The 5,933-nt window shown below is 42.0% G+C and overlaps 1 pseudogene; it reads right to left on the minus strand.

The window, feature by feature from the left end:
• Positions 1 to 4,355: 4,355 nt before the first annotated feature.
• LOC133749245 (olfactory receptor 7A10-like) lies at positions 4,356 to 5,280 on the minus strand (annotated as a pseudogene).
• Positions 5,281 to 5,933: the final 653 nt, after the last annotated feature.

Here is a 5,933-nt window from a genome sequence, read left to right on the forward strand (position 1 = left end):
CAACTTCCAAAGTGACCACTGCAGCTGAGGGGATGGTCAAGTAGGGTCAGCAACACTGCAGGCAGAACTGTAAATTTCTTGTTAGAGATGCCACCTGCCTTTACCTGGCCAGCTCTCCTCCCAGGCCAGCCAAGTAATGAAAGTCAACAGAGTGCCTTCCCCTAGGACGTTCACACCTCCCTTAGGATATACCCCATGTGAAGAGATAGATAGGTCTGGGCCTCTGAATTTACAAGGCCTAAAGCCCAACAGATTATTATCAAGCCCCTTCTATCAGGTTCTATTTGCCTCTCAATCAGAAAAATTACTTGTAGCTTAGACAGCACCTTTCTTAGCTCCTCTAATAATGACTCTGTCCTTTGTTCTAGGCCCTGTCTAGTGCACTTGGGCCTCATTCCTTTGTAATCATAACCTCTACTCTACCACCAATGGCTCTACTCCCAACATGTGTGTCCTGATGGTCCTCTTCCCCACTTAATGCTGTATAATTGTTCAAACCTGGTAAATGCCACTCTTAGGATCATTGGTTACTATCCTCACCCTGTCTTTTATGACCTTGTCTAAATATGAACAGAGTCGGCGAACTTGGAAGGCTTCCATAGCCTTGGCAACTCATGACGACAGCCTAGGATGGTTACTGGCGCCATAAACTAGAGTGTCAATTTGTTGGGTCAACAACAGGAGCCACTGTGCACTTGCTCCTCAGGTGGGATCTCTGTCCTTAATGTGCTGTACATTGTGATTTAATGCTGTAACTAGTACTCAAACAGTATGTTTCACTTTGTGTTTCTATGTGGGTGCAAACTGTTGAAATCTTTATACTAAATTGATCTTCTGTATATAAAGAGAATTGAAAGTGAATCTTGATGCAAATGAAGGGGAGAGGGAGCGGGAGAGGGGAGGGTTGTGGGTGGGAGGGAAGTTATGGGGGGGGTGAAGCCATTGTAATCCATAAGCTGTACACTGGAAATTTATATTCATTAAATAAAAGTTAAAAAAAAAAAAGAAAGAAATCTACCAACAACAGATGCTGGAGAGGATGTGGGGAAAAAGGGACACTAACCCACTGTTGGTGGGAATGCAAACTGGTTAAGCCACTATGGAAGTCAGTCTGGAGATTCCTCAGAAACCTGAACATAACCCTACCATACAACCCAGCCATCCCACTCCTTGGAATTTACCCAAAGGAAATTAATTTGGCTAATAAAAAAGCCATCTGCACATTAATGTTTATTGCAGCTCAATTCACAATAGCTAAGACCTGGAACCAACCCAAATGCCCATCAACAGTAGACTGGATAAAGAAATTATGGGACATGTACTCCATAGAATACTATACAGCAGTAAGAAACAATGAAACCCAGTCATTTGCAGCAAGATGGAGGAATCTGGAAAACATCATGCTGAGTTTATTAAGCCAGTCCCAAAGAGACAAATTTCATTTGTTTTCCCTGATCAGCGACAACTGAGCACCAAAGGGGAAACCTGTGGAAGTGAAATGGACACTATAAGAAACTATGACCTGATCAGCTTTTGTCCTGGCTCTAGATGTACAATGTAATACTTTATCCTTTTTAGTATTTGTTGTTGTTGTTGTTCTAGTACTAGTGGTTGAACTCTGTAATTAACATACAATTATTCTTAGTTGTTCAAATTTTAACTGAAAAGTGATCCCTGTTAAATATAAGAGTGGGAATAAGAGAGGGAGGAGATGTACAATTTGGGACATGCACAATCTGACTTGCCACAAATGATGGAGTTAGAAATGTACCAGGGGATTCCAATACAATCCCATCAAGGTGGCATGTATCAATGCCATCTCACTAGTCCAAGTGATTAATTTCAGTTCACAACCGATGGCTCTGATAGGTCTAAGAATCAAAGGGATCACACAAACAAGACAAGTGTCTGCTAATACTAACTGATAGAATCAAAAAGGGAGAGAAAGATCCAACATGGGAAGCTGGATACACAGCAGACTCATAGAATGGCAGGCGTCCTAAACAACACTCTCGCCTCAGAATCAGCCCTTAAGGCATTCGGATCTGGCTCAAGAGCCCATGAGAGTATTGTAGGTTTGGAAAGCCAAGATACCATGGAAAAGAAAAAAAGAAGAAGACCTAAATGAAAGATCTCTGTGAGTGAGATCCCAGTGGAAAGAACAGAGCCATCAAAGAAGGAGGTACCTTTCTCCGAAGGGAGGAGAGAACTTCCACTTTGACTGTGACCCTATCGGAATAAGATCAAAGTCAGCGAACTCTAAAGGCTTCCATAGCCCTGGCAACTCATGACTAGAGCCTAGGGAGATTACTGTCGCCATGAACAGGAATGTCAAATTGTTAAGTCAGCAACAGGAGTCACTGTGTACTTACACCCCATGTGGGATCTGTCTTTAATGTATTATCTAATGTGCAGTGATGCTATAACTAGTACTGAAACAGTATTTTTACACTTTGTGTTTCTGCGTGGGTATAAACTGATGTGATCTTTACTAATTATATACTGAATCGATCTTCTGTATATAAAGATAATTGGAGATGAAAAAAAAACCTGGTGTTAAATTGGAAATGGCATAGAAAATTAATTAATTTTAAAAAAATATTATGTAGGATCTCTGTCTTTAATGTGCTGTACACTCTTATTTAATGCTATAACTAGTACTCCAACAGTATTTTTTTTTTCACTATGTGTTGCTATGTGGTGGCAAACTGTTGAAATCGTTACCTAATATATACTAAACTGATCTTTTGTATATAAAGAGAATTGAAAATGAATCATGATGTGATTGGAAGGGGAGAGGGAGCGGGAAAGGGGAGGGTTATGGGTGGGAGGGAAGTTTTGGGAGGGGGAAGCCATTGTAACCCATAAGCAGTACTTTGGAAATTTATATTCATTAAATAAAATTTAATTAAAAAAATAATATCACTAATGTATTTATATTATTCAATTATTCCCATAGAGAAATAATTGCAAGGAAAGCTCCTTAGTGTATGCTTTTTTACCTACTTTATTTAAATAGTTTATTTATTTGAGAGGTAGAGTTACAGTCAGAGAGAGGGAGAGACAGAAAGAGAGGTCATTCATACGCTGGTTCATTCCCCAGATGGCCACAATGGCCAGATCTGAGCTGACACTCAGACCCAGGTACATGAGATGCAGGCATACCAAGTGTTTTCTAACTGCTGTGCCAAGCACCTGTCCTCAGTTATGTGTTTAAATCTAACCTTAATTTGAGGATGAACATGCATTTGTAAGAAACCTTGACTCAATTTTGCCACTGGTAACATACATCAAAATTGCAGTAAAATAACACACCCAAAGACCAGAATAAGCACCTGGCTCCTGCCTTCGGATCAGTGCGGTGTGCCGGCTGCAGCATGCCAGGCACGGCGGCCAAAGGAGGGTGAAACAACGGCAAAGGAAGACGTTTCTCTCTGTCTCTCTCACTGTCCACTCTGCCTGTCAAAAATAAATAAATAAATAAATAAATAAATAAAATAAAAAATAACACACCCAAGATATTAGCAGTCAGAATAACCAAAGTATCAAACAGGTGTATCAACACACTATCTGCCATGTGGCCCTTTTCCAGACATAGCCATCTCCCTTCTAGTCCAATTTCTGCTCCTTGGAAGCCATTCAGCCCTTCACCATTCATATTTCAAATATTATATAAAGCAAAAAAATCTACCTAAGAAAAATATTGGTGTAGATATCTCTGGGACCTGTTCTGCTATGTCTGGAGTCAACACTGTGGTCTTGGAGCTGAAATACATGTAGGGCCCAGGATGTGGGATAAAATCCAAGGAGACATAAAACACTCCAGCATGTTAAACTGCATTATCCAGAAAAGACATTAAGGTAGTTATATACACAGGAAATATGGGCATAAAAGTGAAAAACAGAGGTATCAGATTTCCCTGTACTATGAGTTATGTAAATAATCTTAGTTACCATGTGTCATCTCCCCGTAGGAGCAGTAAAACATGAGACTTATTTTTTTCCAGAGAAACAGCACTCAGCACAACAGATGTCAGGTAAGAAAACTCTTAAGATGCCCTTACCATCCCATGAGAAAAATACAAATTTTCAAATATTTCTGATCCATCGTTAGGATGAACTCTGGGAAAGTAGGAAAATATCAAAGAGGAACAAGTGGGATTCAGACAACAGAAGGCTTAGTAATTGAGCTACTGAAACTGTGTTGGGAGGTTGAAATCTACATAATGTAAACTCTAGCAAATAAACAAGAAAGTTCTATTTTCTTAATCAGAATCTAGATTAAGAATTTCTGGCTCTGAGTGGTGAGCCCTGCAATTCTTGGCACTTTTTATGTCCCAAGGCAATTGGCCCATTTATAGTTTTCCTCCAAAAATACTTTTCAGGGCCCTCTTTATGTCATCATTCCTCAGGCTGTAGATAAAGGGGTTCAGCATGGGGGTGACCACAGTGTACATCACCAAGGCTGCTGCAATTGAGCGTGATTTTTGGGTGGCAGCAGAGCTAAGGTAAACTCCTAGACCTGTGGAATATAATAAAGAGACGACAGAGAGGTGAGAGGCACAGGTGGAGAATGCTTTATACTTCCCCTGAGCTGACGAGATGGCACAGATGGAAGAGACAATCTTAGAGTAGGAGTAAAGGATTCTAGCCAGGGGACCTCCTCCCAGGAGCACAGACACAAAATATAGAAACAGATCATTAAGAAAGGTGTCAGAACAGGCACTGTGGATCACCTGATGCAGTTCACAGAAGAAGTGGGGGTTTTCCAGGTGTACACAGAGGAGAGTCGCAGTATCATTAAGCTATGTGACAAAGAATGGAGGACACTGATGACCCAGGACACCAGACCAGCTGCACACAGAGCTGGGGGTTCATGATGACTGTGTAGTGCAGGGGGTGGCAGATGGGCACAAATCTCTCATAGGCCTTCACAACCAGAAGGAAGTTGTCCAACTCTACAAACAGCAGGAAGAACATCTGGGTGATGCATCCTGCATAGCTGATGGCTTGGCTCTGTGTCTGGATGTTCACCAGCATCTTGGGGACAGTGGTGGAGGTGAAGCAGATGTTCACCAAGGACAGGTTGGACAGGAAGAAGTACATGCACATGTTGAGGCGTGGGTCTGAGAGGATGGCCAGGACAATGAGCAGGTTCCCAGCCACAGTGACTAGGTACATGGAGAGGAAGAGCCCAAATACAAGAGGCTGCAGTGCTGGGTCCTCTGAGAATCCCAGAAGGAGGAATTCTGAAAGTCCTGTATCATTCCATGGTTCCATTCACTTGAGGTGACCACTTGGTATGAGATCAACAACAAGACTGTTTTTCAAAGAATCAGTCATAGGTGAAATGCTGCGATTCTCACTTTGCAGGCTCTAGGTTGATTTCTATCTTCTATGTACGCATCTGGGAACTCCTGTACTGTCATCTCTGAGTAAGGCTTCCTTCCCACCTAGCATTTGCACTAAAGTTCATGCAAGTATTCTTGTCTTTTAAGTAGATTTTTTTCTTGCATTTAAGCTATAGAAATTGATTTCTGAAATAGTTCTTAGCACTGTGCAGTCACCCAGGCTTCCATGCTGAAAAATAAAATTCCCTACATCCTAATGATGAAGAAGGAGTGTCTGCAAACAAATAAACACTATGAATGAAAAGAAAGTAGACACAATGGAGCATGCGTGAAGGGTGTGATTTCAGGCAGGTGCCCAGCGAGACTAGAAACAGGATTCCACGGCTCAGAGATGAGACACAGGTGATCTCCAGAAGTGAGTGGCTTGCAGTGGGTCAGCCAGTGCAAAGGCCATGGGGTAGGTGCTCTTACCTAATATCAAGACTCCACAGGGACAGGTGAGATGCTGGCAGAGAGCCGGGGGGAGAATGGCAGGAGACACACCCAGAGGATGCTGAGACAGAGGTGCCCTCCCTACTGCTT

The sequence above is a fragment of the Lepus europaeus genome, chromosome 20 (assembly GCF_033115175.1).
Source record: "Lepus europaeus isolate LE1 chromosome 20, mLepTim1.pri, whole genome shotgun sequence".
Taxonomy (NCBI): Eukaryota; Metazoa; Chordata; class Mammalia; order Lagomorpha; family Leporidae; genus Lepus; species Lepus europaeus.